At 42.1% G+C, this 21,130-nt stretch overlaps 1 protein-coding gene and 1 non-coding gene across 3 annotated transcripts in view; one reads left to right on the top strand and one right to left on the bottom strand.

Annotated features, from left to right (window-relative positions):
* The window catches only part of LOC126279011 (protein FAM110B), a 1,155,794-nt gene that overhangs the window by 203,387 nt on the left and 931,277 nt on the right, over positions 1-21,130 (top strand). Inside the window, exon 2 of one of the 2 annotated variants that reach the window (XM_049979392.1) lies at positions 3,143-3,235. The exons of the other annotated variant lie outside the window; for it this stretch is intronic. The gene's annotated coding sequence lies outside the window, so the exon portion shown is untranslated. The remainder of the gene's footprint in view (positions 1-3,142; positions 3,236-21,130) is intronic. 2 annotated transcript variants of the gene reach the window in all.
* On the bottom strand, positions 17,074-17,147 carry Trnat-ugu (transfer RNA threonine (anticodon UGU)). The gene has a single exon. It is a non-coding gene; the product is annotated as a tRNA-Thr (tRNA).

Below are 21,130 nucleotides of genomic sequence, written 5' to 3'. Positions count from 1 at the left end.
CACGGGACATATCGATACCAGGGAATAAGGTCTTTGCGAATATCATTCCGGGTACTCAGCTGGACAGAACGACAACTTGCACACAGGCACGTGAACAATAGACGTTGATGTCAGCATCTGAGAGAGGACATATAGTCAAAGAAGCCGGTTAGAGTAGTCGACGAATCGCTCGTTTTAATAGGAGTGCTGCCACTGTTTGACGATGTTGGCAGGAATGGCTGAACCATGGCCAAGTACACTGTCAAGAAGAAAGCGGTCGACCTAGACAGGCAACAGAACGTGGGGAACGAGCAGTAGTCAGAGAGGCGCTGAGAACCCTTGATTTATCATCATCAAAAAATGATTCAAATTTCTCTAAGCACGATTGGACTTAACATCTGAAGTCATCAGTCCCCTGGACTTAGAACTACTTAAACCCAACTAACCTAAGGCCCGAGGCAGGATTCAAGCCTACGGCCGTAGCGGTTCCGGACTGAAGCGCCTAGAACCGCTTGGGTACATCGGCCGGCTCATCATCATCGATTCGACGTGCAGCTGGTGCTTCAGTGATCACAAAGATAATTAATATGCGACTCAGAGAATGAGGGATGAGCTCACAACGCCCCTTGCGCTGACTACCTTTGACCCCTGTACACGAACAAGGTAGTTTGCAGTGGTGCCGGGCTCATTCGGCCTGAAAACTCATTGACTGGAGTGATGATTCTTGCTTCAAAATGAGCTCCGATGACCAGAGAAGACGTGTATGGAGACGCCTCGGATAGCAGAGGGATACCAACCTGAGTGACGCCCGCCGTACGGCCCGACAACCAAGAGTGATGATCTGGGGTGCCATTTTGTTTCATAGCAGAACCCCTTTGGTTGTCATCCGCGTCACCGTTACAGCATAGTAGTACGTCGATTAACTAATACGCCACGTTTTGTTGTCCTTCGTGACAATTCATGCTGGGTTTGTATTCCAGCAAGATAATGCCCGCCCGCACATGATGAAAATTTGTATTGCTTGTCTTTGGGTTTGCCAAATCGTACCTTGGCCAGCAGGGTCGCTGTATCTCTCATCGCTTGAGAAAATATTTGGGTCATTGTGGGTCATTTGAACGACCTAACGCGCCAGTTGGGGTGAGTTTGGCACGATATCCCTCTGGAAAACATGCAAAGATTCTATCAATCAATGCCATAAGGACCAGAGGTGGGCTATCGCGTTGCTGACTTTCTCAAATTGTGTAGCTCTTTCTCTTATCCAATTTTCACGAAACAGCAATAATTCGTTTGTCTGTAGGTGCGCATCACGTCTACCGATTTCCATCCCATTCGGAAAAATTCTTCGTGGTCCGTATTTTTTTTGTGTCTTTTTTTGTCTTGGACTGTGTTTTGTTAGCTGTTGTAAGAAACTAGTAACAGGGGAACACACGATCTGATCAGAACTAAAGACACCTATTAAAGGACATTGATGTCGAGTATTTCGACCGTTCTGCTTCATGGAAGCTATTCTTTGATGTCTTGACAGATGTCCTACTAGCCTGTCGCTTCTTCTTGTTAATGTTTTCCATATATTCCTCCTCTCCGATTCTGCGGAGAACCTCGTCGTTCCTTACCTTATCAGTCCACCTACTTTTCAACATTCTTATGTAGCATCACATTTCAAATGCTTCGTTTCTCTTCTGTTCTTGTCTTCTCACAGTCCATCTTTCACTACCATACAATGCTGTGCTCCAAACGTACATTCTCAGAAATTTCTTCCTCAAATAAAGACTTACGTTTGATACCAGCAGACCTCTCTTGGCAAGAATGTCCTTTATGCTAGTGCTAGTCTATTTTTTATGTGCACCCCGTTCCATCCATCTTGGGTCATTTTCCTGCCTAGGTAGCAGAATTCCATAATTTCATCTACTTCCTGATCACCAGCTCTGATGTTAAATTTCTCGCTGATCTCATCTTTGCTACTTCTCATTACTTTCGTCTTTCTTCGATTCATTCTCATTCCATATTCTGTACTCATTAGACTGTTCATTCCATTCAACACATTGTGTAATACTTTTTCACTTTCACTGAGGATAGCAATGTCATCAGCGAATCTTCTCGTTGATATCCTTACACAGTGAATTTTAATCCCACTCTTGAAACTTCCTTTTATTTTCATTACTGCTTCTTCGATGGATAAATCGAACAGTAGGGGCGAAAGACAATATCCCTGGTTTACATGCTTTTTAATTCGAGTACTTCGGTCTTGGTGTTACGCTCTTATTTTCCCCTCTTGGCTCTTGTACGTATTATGTATTACCCATCTTTCCCTACAATTTACCCCTATTTATCTCAGAATTTTTCACCATTTTACATTGTCGACCGCTTTTTCCAGGTCGACAAATCCTGTTAACTTGTCTTGATTTTTCTTCAGTCTTGCTTCCATTATCACTGTCAACATTAGAGCTGCCTCTCTGGTACTTTTATCTTTTCTAAGGCCAAACTGATCGTTATCTAATACATTCTAAATTTTGTTTTCCATTCAAATGGTTCAAATGGCTCTGAGCATTAAGGGACTTAATTTCTGAGGTCATCAGTCCCCTAGAACTTAGAACTACTTAAACCTAACTAACCTAAGGACATCACACACATCCATTCCGAAGGCAGGATTCGAACCTGCGACCGTAGCGATCCCGCGGTTCCGAACTGAAGCGCCTAGAACCGCTCGGCCACCCCGGCCGGCTTTTTCCAACCCTTTCTATATGAATCTTGTTAATAACTGGGATGCAGGAGCTGTTAAAGTGATTGTGCAGTAATTCTCTCACACTTGTCGGATCTTGCAATCTTTCGGACTCTGTGGATTATGCTTTTCCGAAAATTTGATGCTATATCGCCAGTCTCATACATTATACACACCGACATGAATAGTCGTTTGGTTGCCACTTTCTCCAATGAAATATAGCGCACAAATTATATATGTTGAGGCAACTTAACATATGGCCCCGAAACGGTCTGTGAAGTTTATTATTATTAGTATTATCATTATTATGTAGATTCTCGCTACAAAGCAACTAATGAGGTTTTATTGTTTTATTTTTGATAACTATTGTTTAAATTTATTTTTCTTTCCAGTCTTACGAAAAAAATTGTGTTTAATACCCGAAAATGTTTCTTTTCTACGTAGGCAGGTGACAACTGCGTGACCAAGCACGAAGTCTGAACCAGATGGAGCTTGAACTGCATTCTGGTGCGACACATGTACTATTCTTCTTGCGTTGTGAGTACCTATCATATCTTTAAAGAACCGTGCGACTGCTACGGTCGCAGGTTCGAATCCTGCCTCGGGCATGGATGTGTGTGATGTCCCTAGGTTAGTTAGGTTTAAGTAGTTCTAAGTTCTAGGGGACTACTGACCACAGCAGTTGAGTCCCATAGTGCTCAGAGCCATTTGAACCATATCTTTAAACAATATTCAATAACATATCTACAAGTTATGTGACCAGAGCACTTAATTATTAACAGTGTAAGTCAGAACGTACCCTCAAGGGTATCTTATATGCTTCTACCCTCAAGGGTATCTTATATGCTTCCGCGACGAAATCACCAATGATTACCACTAAGAATGGTCATGTAAAAGACTCCTTTCACCTGTGATGATGATATGATTGTGATGATTAACCATCAAAAAGCGCAGCAGATAAGATAAAATTTCGTGACTGACATAGAATTATATATATTTTTTCTTTCAAGTCATTTATGTGGTGATGAATCTAGTAAGTTATCTAGCTTAAGGGGCTGATTTACATTTATTACATTTTTTATTTATAAATGTTACTCTTAAGTGTGGGAAACTTTAATCAGGTATAGTAAGGTAATTAATATCCACAATGTGGCATTAGAAATCAAAATAATTAAAGGATTTCCTCCGTCATAAATGATTAGGTACCCCTCCTGTAGAATGTAATTAATGTATACTGTAAGTTATTTCCCTACGATATATTCATATTGGTCCAGCTTTACAATGCTAGGTAGTACCTTATCTGAGATAGGAAACAATTTGAATCTTTTCACCACAAAGTAACATTCAAAAAAATTAAAATGCCAATTCAGTTAATGATAGTCTCAGAACCACTTTCCTGAATGTTGTGTATTAATGAGTTTGAGGCAAACGTAAAATTGGCACTTGGACAGTTACAAGGCTCGTATAGTGTTTATCACTGGCGAACACTGTTTGGTGGGTATGTTGGCGCTGAGTGACTGTATGGGTCCAGTGGCGCATTGCTTACAAGGGCTAAACGGCAAGGGCTAAACGGATCAAAAACTTCAGTTCAGTCATTGGTCTACTTGCCTGGCGTGGAAATGTAAGTCAGCCGAAGTCTTAAATCTTGCATTCAAACTAGATACCAGGACACATCCTGCAGAAACATGTGCTACCTTCTTACGACCAGTTTTCTCGCCGTTGTCTGTGAGCCATTGGGCGGCAAAGTGGCCCTTCGGTCAAAGAGACGAGATGACGTGACACTGGTCCGTCTTCTTATGGATCATAATCCTCTCAGCCATGGCTTCAGCAAGAGGCGTCACCGCTTTGTGGAGATTGTGGAGTGTGCACGTAGATACATCACATTATAAGAGTGTACGTTTTATATGCGAACAATAGTGCAGCGGTAAATTTAAATGGGCACCAGTTGCCGATGACGAGACGATCGTGGTATAAGTTTAAAAATTTTATGGACTCTCCATATTATAACCTGAACTACTACACTGAAGGTTTTAGAGTGTATGGCGCGTCCTATTTTGTTTAATAATCAGACAGCGTCGCGCATCTATTATAGTCTTTTAATACGAGGGGCACTCCAAAAGAAATTCACACTATTTTTTAAAATCCATCTTCTATTCTACATGTTTGAAAGTTTTACAGTGTGTAGATACATCCTTTATGAACAATATTTTCATTTCTGCGCATAATTTCCATCCCTTTCAATTGCCTTACGCCATCTTGGAACCAGCGCCTGTATACCTGCACAGTAAAATTCTGGACCAACCTCTTGAAGCCACTGTTTGGCACCGTGCACAAGGGAGTCATCATCTTCAAGAAGAGTCTTGCAGTTCTCCAAAGAGATGATTGTCACATGGAGCCAGGTCAGGAATGTAAGGCGGGTGTTTCAGTGTTGTCCATCCGAGTTTTGTGATCGATTCCATAGTGTTTTGACTGACATGTGGCCGCACATTGTCTTGCAACAGCAAAACATCCAGCTTTTGCCGATGTGATCGAACAGGACTCATTTTCAGTTTCTTCAGTGTCGTCACATATGGATCAGAATTTATTGTGGTTCCACTTGGAATGATGTCCACAAGCAAGAGTCCTCCGGAATCGAAAAACATCGTAGCCATAATTTTTCCAGCAGAAGGTGTGGTTTTGAATTTTTTTCTTGGGTGAATTTTCATGATGTCACTCCATTGATTGCCTCTTCGTCTCTGGTGAAAAATGATGGAGCCATGTTTCATCACCTGTCACAGTTCTTCCAAGAAATTCATCTCCACCATTCTCGTACTGTTGCAAAATTTCGCTGCATACCGTTTTTCTTGTTTGTTTGTGAGCCACTGTCAACATCCTGGGAACCCACCTGGCACAAACCTTTTTTGACGCCAACACTTTCAGTATTCTGCAAACACTTCCTTCCCCTACCCCAACGTAGCGTGACAATTCGTTCACTGTGATGCGTCTGTCAGCAGTCACCAATTCGTTAACACTCTGCACACTGTCTGGAGTGTGTGCAGTACGATTCCTGTCGCTGCGAGGACAATCCTCAATATTGCCGGGCCCGCTCTCATCTCGTAACCTGCTTGCCCACCGACTAACTGTACTGCGATCGACAGCAGCATCTCCATACACATTTTTCAACCTCATGTGGATGTTTCCCACTGTCTCGTTTTCACAGCACAGGAATTCTATGACAGCATGTTACTTCTGACGAACGTCAAGTCTAGCAGCCATCTTGAAAACATGCTGTGACGGTGCCACTCACGGGAACAGGTTGAACTAAGTTTAAAAACAAGCGAGAAGGATGTATCTACACACTGTAGAACTTTCACACAAGCAGAATGAAAACTGTATTTTTACAAAAATTGTGTGCATTTATTTTGGAGTGACCCTCGTAGCTTTGTCTTGAGCTGTCCCTTTCCTTTTATCTGCCTTTTAAGAACTGACCCATAAGAAACTCTTGTGGTATATTTGTTTATGCATTTGGATGTCGGGTTACACAAGAAAAGCTTTAGGAAATATTTTCTACTTTTATTCTACAATTTTTAACAACAGTCGTGTCTCCAGACTTTAGCATAGAAGCTAAATACCTAGATGTCGAGTGCCCCTGTAATTGTATCATCACCAACATCATGGCATTAATAAAACAGTAACATGAAGACATTATACAGAGTTACCATTGTTCGCCAGCGGAAAAATTCTCAAAGGGATCACAGGAATGTTTATCTCTGGTTTTGATTCATTTCCGTTGCAGAGCGTCGGCCGCTTTCTTAGCTCGCTTTTATTGTGTACGTCTTGTGACTTGAAGGTGTATTTTACTCTAGTATTTAAGTTGGACAAAGAACGGATGCTAAAAATTGTCGACCATTGTTCCTAGAGTCGAGTTCCTTTAGCGTAGTCTAAGTTCGAATGTACTGAATTTCCTAGGGAGGAATTCTCTCCAAAGTCGAGCTATAATCAGGTAGCATCGTTTTTGTGAAACACAGCTAACAGCAGACTAAATAAATTCCTATATTTCCAGAAATCTTTGGACCGTGTACCAACTGTGTGATATTAAAAAAGGACGTGGCACACGGAATACGTTATCCGATATGTGAGTGGCTCGAAATGTTTTCGATAATAGAACCCAGCACGTTGTCCTAACGGTGAGTGTTCTTCAGAGACAAAGGTAACGTAAAAGTGCCCTAGGGGAAAAAAAGTGTAACTGAACACCATTCATTGTCGTAGGAATGTACGTACTTTCGTTACAAACATAGTCGATTGTCTATTTTGGTGAAAAGAAAATTACTAGCATTGACAGTACAACAAAAGATTCACCACATTACGTACTATTATTTTTCGAAAAAAATTTGTTTAGATATCTTATCGTTCCCAGAAATAGTTGAGATCAACATTTTCCTTACCTTGCTCTATGTGTCACTTTGCTTTTGCCAGAGGTAAACGTATTTTAAATTCCTTGCACGTTATCATCAACAGCAATAATAATACTAAAGCAGATGTTATCTCTTAGAAGCAGATATGTCATATTCCATCAGAACGCACGATTAATGTTCAACTTGGAGATTATAACGAACGAAACATAGGCGTGGAACGAGTATTGGCCACTAGAAGTAGAGGTATAAAGTTCTTCCGAAGAGAAGAAAGGGAGTAGGATGGAAAGAATATTAGTTCTTAACATCATGCCGATGATGAAAGGTCATTAAGGACAAAGCAGTGCCTCTGATTCGGAAAGGATGGGGAACGAATTATAATGTATCTTTCTCAATGTAACTATCACGATCTTTTGTCTTATACAATTTCTCGACCCATGGAAAAATGGAAAAAATATGATTTTTTTATGGTGTTGAGAGAGAAACCAGCCACAAATTTATTTTCGGTTATTTATTCAAAAGGTGTCGTTACTAGTTTCGAATCATTACGATTCATCTTCAGGCGTTTTCATGTTTTCATTACAACATGTGGTGCGTGTTTTTACAGATTGATTGTCCTAAAATAGAAATGATACATAATTACAAGCACGCCACACAGATGGTTACGTTACAGATTTGCATTGGATATGACTTAGTGCAATGTCGGTTTGGATTGTTTGTTTCATAGTTTTCGCCCAACAGATGTGAATACATTCCCACTGCATTCTTATCGGTGCACACGTAAATTTTTCTCACTGGACTCTTTAGATTTGTCACAGAATAGATTTCTAACATATAGCAGAAAAAAGGAACCACTATGAATATTTTAGAAGAAATAGAAATACACACACACACACACACACACACACACACACACACACACACACAGACACACAGCAGCCCAAACTATATACTTAATGAGCAAAATCGAGTTAGCTAACGCCCCTTTCCTGAAAAATTTCCAAAAATTATTTTCCACCCTCCAAAGCAAATAATATTCCTACTCCTATCTGCATATCAAGTTGCAAATTTATATGTTACTACAACAATTCTTATGATGCTAAATGTAAATAAATAATGTACAATCTTACCCATACAGTACTAAAAAAAAAAAGGAACAACTTTATAATTAATGTAACAGCATTCGCTCTAAAACTCACAAAATCAATGTCTCTGTGTACTAGTGTAAAAGGCATTTCAGTTGCATAAGTGAATATATGATCTTTTTCCAAACATGGGACATCTTTGTATTGCTAGGATATATCATAACATCTTTGACATTCATATATTTGTAAGTCCTATGTATGTATCAAAACATATGGTGAATGTTATAAACCTAATCTGTGACAGATGTAAAGTGTTCAGTGAGAAAGATCTACGTGTGCAACAATATGAATGCAGTGGGAATGTATTCGCATCTATTGGACGAAAACTATGAAAACATACACTCCAAACCGACATTTGACGTAAGTCACATCCATTGCAAATCTGTAACGCAACCATCTGTGTGGCGTGCTTGTAATTATGTATTATTTATATTTTAGAACAATGAATCTTTAAAAAAAAGAACGCACCACATGTTGTAATGAAAGCATTAAACCGTCTGAAGTTGAATCGTAATAATTCGAAACCGGTAACCCTACCTTTTGAATAAAGGAACTGGAACTAAATTTGTGGCTGGTTGCTGTCTTAACACCATCAACATTTTTCTTCAAATACAAGCCACGGTCTCCAACCATGTCGTCATATGACAAAATTGCATTAAGGTTTTTTTTTCGGTAGTATGGCCACTGTACGCTATGACCACCTGCTTAATAGGATGTGGGTCAACCATTGCAAAACGTATAGCAGTAATTTTTCGTGGCGTGGATTTGACAAGTAACTGCTAGGTTTCTGGAGGTACGTTACAGCAGATGCATAAAGACAGATCGTGCAGTTCCCGTAAATTATGAGCCGGTGGTTTGTGAGCTGTGACCTAACGCACCATAGCGTTCCAAATACGAACTTAATGGACAACACATCAACGTGACTTAACTGTCATACTCCTCAAACTACAGTAACATGATTCTGGCCATGTGACATAGTTATAGTGCTGGAAGAGGCTATCACCGTCAGGTAGACATCAAGCATGAGGCGCTGCAGCTGGTCCACAGTAACGTTAACGCAGTCCACAGATGTCACGGTGCCTTTGATTACCATTACATATACCCCGGAAGCATAGGTGCATGTCCCCGATAGAACCCGTCTGCGTCCGTGGCATGTTTCATGTTCCGGAAAGCCGTTCACCTGCGTGATGGCGTGTCCAGACACGACCATCGACTTGGTGTATCAAGAAACGTGATTCATCCAACCAAGCGTGACGTTTCCATTGATCTACAGTAAAGTCCTGGTGATCTGGTCTCCTGCTACGGAGCCCCATGTTCAACAATGTTCGCTACAAAGAATACTCCGAAACACTTGTGGCCGCACCAGTATAGTGCTTTTTCCTCAGATATGTCATAGATCGCTGCCTATTCAGCTTCATAGAACGGAAAAGCCTCCGACGTGTCCGACAACTGTGGCGAACGGTTCTAGGAGCTTCAGACCGGAATCGCGATGCTGCTATGGTTGCGGGGGTTCGAATCCTGCGTCGGGCATGGATGTGTGTTATGTCCTGAGGTTAGTTAGGTCTAAGTAGTTCTAAGTTTAGGGGACTGATGACCTCAGATGTTAAGTCCCATAGTGCTCTAAGCCTTTGAACCTCCGACCTGTAGGTAGTGTGATGAGGCGTCGACATCACACGCTTCTCTTGCTTTCACAGTCCTTCAGCCACTTTCCATAGATGCTCACGACGGCAGTATGCAAAGAACCGAGCAGCTTCGCTCATTCCCAGACGTAGAGCCATAACGATCTGGTCTCTGTCACTGTGTCTTACGTCAGTGGAACGATGTCCCATCCCTCAGCGCTGCGCTTATACAGGATGTCCAAAAAAGAACACCGACAACCTTTAGGGACTAGTTCCTTAGACCAAAACAAGAAAAAATGTCTAATAATCAAGAGCGCTAAAGGGCTTATCTTTAAGAAATATGAGCCCTTGTTCGTCTACGAAACTATGAAACACATCTGCTCTGCTGCTAGCTCTTTGGCTTTCATATTTTGGGAGGAGGAAGTATCGACCAAAAAAAGAACAAAAGCCTAGTAAACATAGGCACTAAAATGTATACCTTAAGAGCTATGAGCACTTCTTCAGTAGAAGAGATGTGTTGCACGCTAGGGAAGATGAGCTAGTGTTCATAGCCAGTACTTACTCCTCACAAAATATGAAAAGCAAAGACCTTGCAGTAGAAAAGATCAGATTCGTAGTACTGAAGATGTACAAGTGCCCATACTGCCTACGATAAGAATGTTTACTAGACTTTTTTATTTATTTCTGTTTAAGGAAGCTGTCCCTAAGGTTTTTCGGTGTTTCTTTGGACGCGTCATATACTAACATTATTGCGTCACGTGTCCGCGAAGCCAGAAGGCATCACAGTCTCACAGTGGGCAGTGATAGTAACGTTTTAACCCTTACCGCGTCAGTTTATGTTCCTGTACATAAAAATATACGTTTATACAATTATATGCGGAAGTGTGAAAGGGGGGAGGAGATGGGTATACATGAGTCTGTGTTGACTGACAACTGAAACCTGACCAATGATGGAAGAGAAGTTAGAAGAGAGCTTCCATTGTTTCTCCGGTATAGGAGGCTCATTAAGTAATATAGTTGCCTTGCGTCGAGGCCTACTCTGCCTGCATTTTAAAGGAGGCTTACTCTGCCTGCATTTTTCCGTTGGTAAAGGTGATATCTTGGAGGAAAATTAGAGTCCTTATTGTCTGCATGTAGCGCTTATGGATGATGTGGTGGTGTCTGTTATTCACTTTTCAAGTGCCTTGCATACTCGAATTGGTTTTCAGGGAATTGATAATGATTTTATGGAGATGATGAATCTCTAATTCCGTGTTTGTGTTGCCTCTTCCACGATATCAGTGATTCTATGTTGCAAATGTATGTGGGCGCATTATATCCTGGTTTCTGTATGTGTATTTGTGTTAATTAATCCTCGTCGTACGATACGCCTAACGAGCTGTAGTTTCTCCACCTACGGGATGTTCCAGAAATGTAGCGACAAACTTCGATGCATTGTAGAGGATGTCGTGAGGAACAAATCGAATATAGGAACCCGTATCCAGAAACGTTATCCAATGGTGCTACAGAGCGCCGAAGTTATAGGTACCGGTGATGCCAATACACCACGTCTTAGGCAGCAGCAAACGTGACTTTGTACGCTGACGAACCGTAGGCGGAACGTCTCACAATGCTCTTTGCTATTCAAGATCATCAGTGGAGAAGGTCGAGCTAGTTGCTGCAATAGAAAGGCCTTGTCTCCTAAGAATGCGAAACTCTATTGCCTCAATGGATGACGGCTCTGGAAAAGGGTTTCCATCTGCAGTTTTTTTCGGTAAAATCTCGAATAGTTTTCGGTATACAGGAGAAAAATAAACTGTGGATGGAAACCCGTGTCCGGAACCGTCATCCACCGAGGCATTCGTAAGACACAAGGCCTGTCTACACACGAGCTAGCTCCAACTTCTATACTGGCGAACATTGCAATCAGTCGCGATCATTGAATAATGAACAAAATTTCAAGATGTTCCACCTACAATCCGTCAGCGTACGAAGTCACGTTTGCAGCTGAAGGGGTAGCCTAATGGCAAGCGCCGGTATTAATTCATAACTTCGATGCTCTGTAACGTCATTGCATGACGTTTCCAGATACGGGCTCCTATCCTCCATTTGTTCCTCAAGGCACCCTCTTTCAACCCCTCGAAGTTTGTCGCAGCTTTTCCGTCACACCGTGCGCATAAAATTATTTTCTATTTGTACTATTGTTTCAAAGTGTACTTTCATTTTTTTCCTGGTGCTACCACCTCTGAAGATAGTAAGTCGTTGCACCTGGGTAGTTCATTAGTAATGCAAGTAAATCGTTGCAGAACATACACAGCATGTTTTCTTAAATTTGAAGTTGTTTAAGTGGCAATCGAAGCAAACACGTTCAACATTGACTGTCCCACCATCGAGTTCATTTTCGTTTCTTGCTTTGCATACAGCTTACATCATTTATCAAGTGTTTTTGCGCTGGGGATGCAGAATGGCGAGTGTCTGCGGTTACAACTTCGATTATGTATTCTGAAAAAGTTGACATCACGAGCTACGTTTCCTATAACTTCTAGAAGCTCCATCTGATGTAAAACGTCCTCAAATAATGCTGAGTGTTCACTTCTTTATTATCTGTAGGTGAAACTTATCTCTCTCTGACATCTACAAGGGACAGCTACAGCACGACATTAAACTTGGAAGCAAGAAGTATAAGGAGAAGGGTTAATAATCCCTTACGTTTGGGCGCTATGTAGAACTGCGAGTACTTACGTTTCATATTTACGGTCCTCGTATAAAATGCTCGTAAAAGTTGTTCGCGTCGTCAACTGTATACGACTGTTATACGATGTACCCTTGACGCTTAGAAGCATATAGAAGCGGCATTTCGTTTGTAATAAGGAATGTTATAAAAGACGAATTCTGTAATCCACGCTAGTGAAGTTCCGTTGCATTCTTAAATATTCATTGAACAAAATTAGCGTAAAATGTTAAAAATTAATATCTAACGTCGTAATAGAAGTGGAGATTTAATATGCTGAAAGTACTAACGGCAAGCAAGGCGGATTGCCGACCGCGGTGGCTGTTCGGTTCTAGGCGCTGCAGTCCGGAACCGCGGGACTGCTACGGTCGCAGGTTCGAATCCTGCCTCGTGCATGGATGTGTGTGATGTCCTTAGGTTACTTAGGTTTAAGTAGTTCTAGGGGACTGATGCCCTAAGATGTTAAGTCCCATAGTGCTCAGAGCCATTTGAACCATTTTTTTGAAGCAAGGCGGATTATATAAACATATCCAGTGAAGTATGATATTTAACCTCCTCTTCCTTTGCAACATCTGTATTTTCGTGTGTATTTGGGACTAGCCACTTTGTCTCTCGTTAAGTAAAATAAAAATATCGATTGTAGTTGGTTTAAATCAAGTGATGTAAAAGAGAATTAGAATAGGAGTTGAGGCACGTAAAGTAGTTACAAAATTTACTATTTGAGTAGCAAAATAAGTGACGATGGACGAAGTAGAGAAGATATACAGCAAAATTTATACTGCGAAAAGCAAGAAAAGTCTTTTCTTAAAAAGAGAAAAGTTTTTACATCTGGTAGAAATGTAAATATTACGAAGTCTTTTCTGAAAATATTTGCCTGGAGAGCAGCATTGTACAGAAGTAAGCCATGAGCGATAAACAGTTCAGACATGAAGAGTATAGGAGCTCCAAGATGAGGTTACTACAGAAAGATGCTGAGCATTGATAATCAGTAAAGAGTTATTGAATTCCATCGAATCTAAACGGGGGAAATAATATTTATGGCACAACTTGACTAAAAGAAAGACTTGGTTGAAAGATGCATTCGTATTCGGGAGGACGGCGGTTCAAATCGCCGTCCGGCCATCGTGATTTAGATTTTCCGTTATTTCCTTAAAACGCCCTAGGCAAATTTCGGGATCTACATCTACACCTAGATGGATACTCCGCAAATCACATTTAAGTGCCTAGCAGAGGGTTCATCGAACCACCTTCACAATTCTCTATTATTCCAATCTCGTATAGCGTGCGGAAAGAATGAAGACCTATATCTTTCCGTAGAGCTCTGATTTCCCTTATTTTATCGTGGTGATCGTGCCTCCCTATGTAAGTCGGTGTCAACAAAATATTTTCGCATTCTGAGGAGAAAGTTGGTGATTGGAATTTCGTGAGAAGATTCCGTCGCAACGAAAAACGCCTTTCTTTTAATGATTTCCAGCCCAAATTGTGTATCATTTCTGCGACACTCTCTCCCATATTTCGCTATATTACAAAACGTGCTGCCTTTTTTTTTAACTTGTTCGATGTACTCCGTCAGTCCTGTCTGGTAAGGATCCCACACAGCGCAGCAATATTCTAAAAGAGGACGGACAAGCATAGTGTAGGCAGTCTCTCTTAGTAGGTCTGTTACATTTTTTAAGTGTCATGCCAATAAAACGTGGTCTTTGGTTAGCCTTCTCCACAACATTTTCTATGTGTTCCTTCCAATTTAAGTTGTTTGTAATTGTAATACCTAGGTATTTAGTTGAATTAACGGCTTTTAGATTAGACTGATTTATCGTGTAACCGAAGTTTAACGAGTTCCTTTTAGCATACATGTGGATGACCTCACACTTTTCGTCATTTAGGGTCAACTGCCACTTTTCACACCGTTCAGATATCGTATCTAAATCGTTTTGCAGTTTGTTTTGATCTTCTGATGAATTTATTAGTCGATAAACGACAGCGTCATCTGCAGTTAACCAAAGACGGCTGCTCAAATTATCTCCCAACAAAGGGCCTATAACACTAGCTTGGGGAACGCCAGAAATCACTTCTGTTTTACTCGATGACTTTCTGTCAATTACTACGAACTGTGACCTCTCTGACAGGAAATCAAAAATCCAGTCACATAACTGAGACGATACTCCATAAGCACGCAATTTCACTACGAGGCACTTGTGTGCTACAGTGTCAAAAGCCTTCCGGAAATCCCAAATATGGAATCGATCTGAAATCGATTGTCAATAGCACTCAACAAAAAAATCAAATGGCTCTGAGCACTATGGGACTCAACATCTGTGGTCATCAGTCCCCTAGAACTTAGAACTACTTAAACCTAACGACATCACACATATCCATGCCCGAGGCAGGATTCGAACCTGCGACCGTAGCAGTCGCGCGGTTCTGGACTGCGCGCCCAGAACCGCGAGACCACCGCGGCCGGCATCCTACGATCCTGTCCCTTCTTCTTGTCAGTGTTTTCCATATATTCCTTTCCTCGCCAATTATGCTGAGAATCGCTATTCGGTCCGAAAATCATTAGTGATGGTCTGGTGTGGCATTTTTTTTTTTTTTTGTACCAGGATGAGTCACATGAGAAAAAAAACCTTGAATATGAACTCTGCCATTAGGATATCGTCTACTATCTATTCTAGAAGCAGCAACACCGTTTCCATTACAAAACCCGTACCCAAATACCGTATCGCCACACTCAGCATTTGTAAATACGTGCGACTTGAACAATACAGTAGGTCTGGCCAACAAACCACGATGATAATCAAAGTTGAAACATTTGGTTATGTAAACTCTAGCACAATTTGGACTTTAAATCAAATAGACGGCCGCTGTGACCTAGCGATTCTAGGCGATTCAGTCCGGAACTGCACTGCTGCTACGGTCGCAGGTTCGAATCCTGCCTCGGGCGTGGATGCGTGTGATGTCCTGAGGTTAGGTTTAAGTAGTTCTAGGTCTATGTGACTGATGAGCTCAAATGTTAAGTCCCATAGTGCTCAGAGCCATTTGAACCATTCATATCGAATATATAAAGCCAACACAACTAGAGTACCAACAGGCGTAATTAATCTTATCTTTCGATCCAATAAAAATTGGCTACTGGTATACGGAATGTGTTTCTTTTCTTTTTTTTTCGGCATAATCTATAACATTACCTTCTAAGCTATAGACCATTATCCCTGAAATACCCTGTCTGTCGGCAATCGGCTCAAAGGTGTCACATTTCTATTTTTTTGTACATTAACTTTTCTCTAACCGTATCTGTACCTCGCATCTATTACATTCGGCTGTCGCTTCTCGCCAGCAGGCTTATCCGCGAAGCCGGATGTTGTATCAGTCCGAGATAGCTGTGGCGTCCACCTGCCCTCCCTCCTACTTCCCCTCCCCCCCATTCCCCCTCCCCCCCCCCCCCCCCCCCCCTTGTCTCACCCATGCCTCCACATGACATATGCGTGAGCGACGCCATGTCCAGCCCTCTGGAAGTACGTTTGGGAGTGTTTCTGACGTATGGCTGTTCGTAGTAGCAGAAGAGGCGCGTGACGACAGACAACACCAACCGCGAACGTTGCGGTGAGTAAAGAGCTATCCGCTACTGTAGTGCGCGAGTAATGCCGTCCCCAGGCGGGGCGTGAAAGCGCCCGTGCATTTCGAGCTGGACGAGTTTTGTGGAATTTACCACCCGGAACATTTTCAAGCCTGAAAGATAGAAACAGGCGCGTCAGATCTTTCGCTTCGTGGAGGGGAACGTGGTCAACGAGATGTTTACGATACGAGCAGAAATTGGGACAAGTCATTTTCACACAATAAGTTACATGTTATGAATATATACTGTTTGAAAGCACCGGTACATAAGAAACGCGTCGTTATTGACACGATTTGTTGTAATAAAATTACGGGAAACGACACATCGCTGATTTTCATATCTGTTGTAACTGATGTTCTCTGAAAGTACTCCGTTTCAAGGCGCCGGAAAATTGAAGGTTGTACCACAAACAATTGGTTTTGGTGCAGTACGTTACAATTAAATATCACCTAATGATATATTGGTCAAATCTTTCACGACGTCGTAAGACATGGACATTATAAGACGTGAACGGTGAGCGGTGTGTGCCCGCAAAATATCTGATGCATCTCGACACAGGAAACCCAACTTGCATCAACTGTACCGTGGTGCGGATGATGTGGGCTTTGGGTGACGTATGTCTGTTTGACCGATAGCCAATTTAAGAAAAAGAAGGTTGGATTGCCTGTCTTAAGATGCATAAAACATTTTCCGGACACTTTTATTTTGCCTAGCGTGTACATAGTAAGTGACATCTGTTAATGGTAGCGTGGTGGATGGAGACGCGAACTATGTTCACAAAAGAAGCTGTTTTGCGTCTGGCTTATTGGATACATACTTTTTGAAATGATAATTAAATCGACACCCTAACTGCAAACAGGCGTTGATGTACATCATTGGGGACATGATGAATATGTGTGCCCCGACCGGGACTCGAACCCGGGACTTCTGCTTACATGGCAGACGCTCTATCCATCTGAGCCACCGAGGGCACAGAGGATAGTCCGCCTACAGGGACTTATCCCTTGCACGCTCCCCGTGAGACCCACATTCCCAACATGTCCACACCACTACATTCGTAGTGCGCCTAAAAGATGTTTGCCCATCACACTCATTACTCGTGGGAGATTAATCTACCAAGTCCCGTACGAGTTAGGAATTACCGTGTGCGTTCGCACAAGAAGGTCAATGGACAGGTAATCATATTTTAACTATATATGAAGGTAGTAATTGTTCCTGAAAGAACAGATACCGTTTATGACCGTGCAGCTTCTCTAGAATGAAATTATAATTAAATCGACACCCTAGCTGGAAACAGGCGTCGATACACATCATTGGCGACATGTTAAAAATGTGTGCCCCGACTGGGACTCGAACGCGGGATCTCCTGCTTATATGGCAGACGCTCTCTCCATCTGAGACACCAAGGGGAGCGTGCAAGGGAAAGTCCCTGCAGGCGCACTGTCCTCTGTGCCCTCGGTGGCACAGATGGATAGAGCGTCTGTCATGTAAGCAGGAGATCTCGGGTTCGAGTCCCGACCGGTCGGGGCACACATTTTCAACACGTCCCCAATGACGTATATCAAAGTCTGTTTCCAGCTAGGGTGTCGATTTAATTATATTTCATTCTAGAGAAGCTGCACGGTCATCAATGGTATCTGTTCTTTCGGGAATAGTTACTACCTTCATATATAGTTACATACTTTTTATTCACCTTCATGTGAAGATTCTGGGACTTTCTCATAAACGTACTAGTTTCATGCGCGTCCATTTCCGTAAACAAAATTGTGTGATTTGCGTGCCAGTTGCGGCCGATAAATGCCTCTTGAGAGCGCTGTGGTCGCAGCACCGAGAGAAGCACGGCCCGTGTGAGGACGGCTTAAGAACCGACAGTGTGTCACAGTTATTATTAATGGCAAGTTTCTTGTGGTGGCCACTTTTCGCAGCACCTGCATGTAAATTACAGTAGTTTGCAAGAAAAACGCCTTTTGCATGCAGCACATTGTTTTTTTAAATTTTATTTACGCGTTTCACCTTTTTAACGAGACATCATAAGTATGTGTCCAGAAATATTACACGATTTTTTACTCTACCACATATTGGTTGCATGTTTGAAAACAATTCATGGAAGTTCTCATAATAAAATCCAAGAGATGCTTACAGTAAGGCATCACTTCATTATTTGAAAACCATACAGGTTTTTCTCATGTGGAACAGATTGAAAATCTCTACCTTTTCGTGTAGCCACTGTGTTTTCGTAACATAACATGTTAACTACCTGTTTCGATGTCCAGTATGTTCTTTGTTTTTGTAAGTGTTCGCTACTTTACCGAGTTTTGTTTCACTTGTTTTCTTTTTGTGTATGTTGATATAAGTGTTTGCCTATCATATAATCAATAATTTTAAAGAGTGAGTTGCTTATCATATTCACTTTGTCAATCAGTCGTAGTTTCTTTTATGCCTTAGTTTTGTAAATGTGGTAATTTTCTTTTGAAGTTTGCACTCATCTTCCCTTACTTATTCTAACTGTTATGATTTCTCTCTTTCTTGTTGCTGACTTATGATCCATTTCTCTTAAATGTTCTGCAAAAGCTGCGCAGCTTGCCCCATATTTACAGGCCGTCATATGTTCTTATTGCGTGTGAAATGTTCAGCCGGTTTGTTGGTTTAAATAGCTCTGAGCACTATGGGACTCAACTGCTGTGGTCATTAGTCCCCTAGAACTTAGAACTACTTAAACCTAACTAACCTAAGGACATCACACACATCCATGCCCGAGGCAGGATTCGAACCTGCGACCGTAGCAGTCGCAACGGTTCCGAACTGCGCGCCTAGAACCGCGAGACCACCGCGGCCGGCTCAGCCGGTTTGTCCTGCTCACCTTGCGTCCCATGTGTAAACTACCGCAATTTATTGTTAGAGAATTCACAGCACAGCTTCTCTCTTATTTCAACAGTTAAGGAATTTTTATAACGGAAGTGAAGTCGTAGAAAGAGGATTATCAGGAAAGTAATCTCCGGAAATGTTACATGGGAAGTACTTGAGGGGAAACAACAATTGAAACACTGGAGTAGGTCAGTGTACATAAAGATGCGGTACTGGGACAGCCACATGGCTTCTCGTTCACTTTGAGTAGCCGTTCAAAATGAGTGTTCCAACTGAAATGTGTTCTGTAATGCGGTCGTTAGTCGGAAAATACATGACTATTGTTGACATTCATCGCAAAATTTCTTTTATGTGCGGAGGGATGGTGATGTGCGTTAATAAGGTTCGTTTGAGTGTGTGTGTGTGTGGGGGGGGGGGGGGGGGGGTTGACGTTTTCGGGCGCTAAACAGCATGGTCATCAGCGCCCAAACGCATAGAAAGAGGAACACATGCGGTGAAGGGACGAAGACGGACAGTGAACAAGGAGAACGGCTAAAAGACACAGACCTGACGCAGTTCCAAATCCTCGCATACAGAGGCAAAACAAGAGGAGAAGAAACGCACTAAAAAGGGAAAGGAAACACAAGGAAAAGAGAACAGAAATCGAAGGGAAACAAGTAGGTAATCGTGACTGGCGGACCTCTTACCTAAAACCTGGATGAGCCAGTCACCCAGGAGCACATTAAAATCCTCTCCCTAAAATCCGAGGCAACAAACTGGACAGGACAAAAAACCGTAAGAGCTTAACCACAGTCGTTGCATCGTCTTGCAAAATAGAGGGCAAATCCGGTGGCAAGGAAACCACCGCCCTCTGGTCAGAGAAAAAAGAACAGTCAAGTAAAATGTGGCGGACAGTGATCTGGACGCCACAAGCACTGCAGATTGGGGGGTCCTCCCGCCGGAATAAAAAGCCGTGCGTTACGGGACTGTGCCCGATGCGGAGGCGAGTGAGGAGAACCTCACCCCGCCTGCACGTCTGGTAGGACGGACGCCATGGCCGCGTGGTGGCCTTGACCAGACGCAGTTTATTTTCACCGACTGCCAGCCATTCCTCTTCCCATTGACGCATAACAGGAAAACGCAAAAGGGAGGTAACAGCATGGAGGGGGACGGCACATTCAACAACGTGAGGGAGGGAACATGCATCTTTGGCAGCCACATCCGCCAGTTCGTTTCCTCTAATAGCCACGTGCCCACGAACATTCATAATGTTGACAGATGTGACTGTCCTTCTATAGTAAGACTAACGTTCTGCAGATAGTAGTCGTGTTTTGTGTGATGTCACTATTACACAGTTAGGCTACCACACGTTATTTGTTCGTTGTGCTGCCAGACTATGTGGTAGAATTTTATGCAGAGAGAACATGTCTACCCGCTAATATATTTGATAAATACTTAAATTTCGTTATTAATAATGAAGAGATTTATCCCAGTTAAAGTCAGTTTCATTGCAACTGCATTCTTGATCGTATTTTGGTTTGTATGATAGGTGTCAAGACACTGTCACGTCATTTTCGGGTACCTATTGCGTATGCTTCATGACCAACACCTTAAGTACTGTAACTGTCATTCTATGAAGGGAGGCGCCTAGAATGCTTCTGGATAATTAGTGGCAACACACTCTCTATTTGATACGTCGCCGCCGTCATTGTTGTTTTTTTCTAATTCTGAGAAAGGGAGGCGTTTGACATGATTTATCAAACGTTATGGATTTTGTGGAGACGCATTCTAGGCGTCTCCATTGATGGAAGAACAGTTACGGTACTTGCGGTGTTCGATTCATGAAACACGCCCAACAGGTACATGAAAATGAGACAATAGTATCTTGAAATAGCTTGTACAAACACCGAAATAAAATAAAATATACAGCTACAAGGAAGTTGACTGTAACTGGAATAAATAACAGCTGATAGTCTTGTGGATATTCAGTACGTAGCTGCCTCCATTAAAATAATACGGAGAAGTAGTATAAATCTATAATTTTAAGCTTCTTCTAACCTCTTTGCCTTAGATATTCCAGTATTTTGTTTACGATCTAACGGAGGTCACT

Source organism: Schistocerca gregaria, chromosome 6, assembly GCF_023897955.1.
Source record: "Schistocerca gregaria isolate iqSchGreg1 chromosome 6, iqSchGreg1.2, whole genome shotgun sequence".
Classification (NCBI taxonomy): Eukaryota; Metazoa; Arthropoda; class Insecta; order Orthoptera; family Acrididae; genus Schistocerca; species Schistocerca gregaria.
This window is presented reverse-complemented; position numbering and strand designations above follow the sequence as displayed.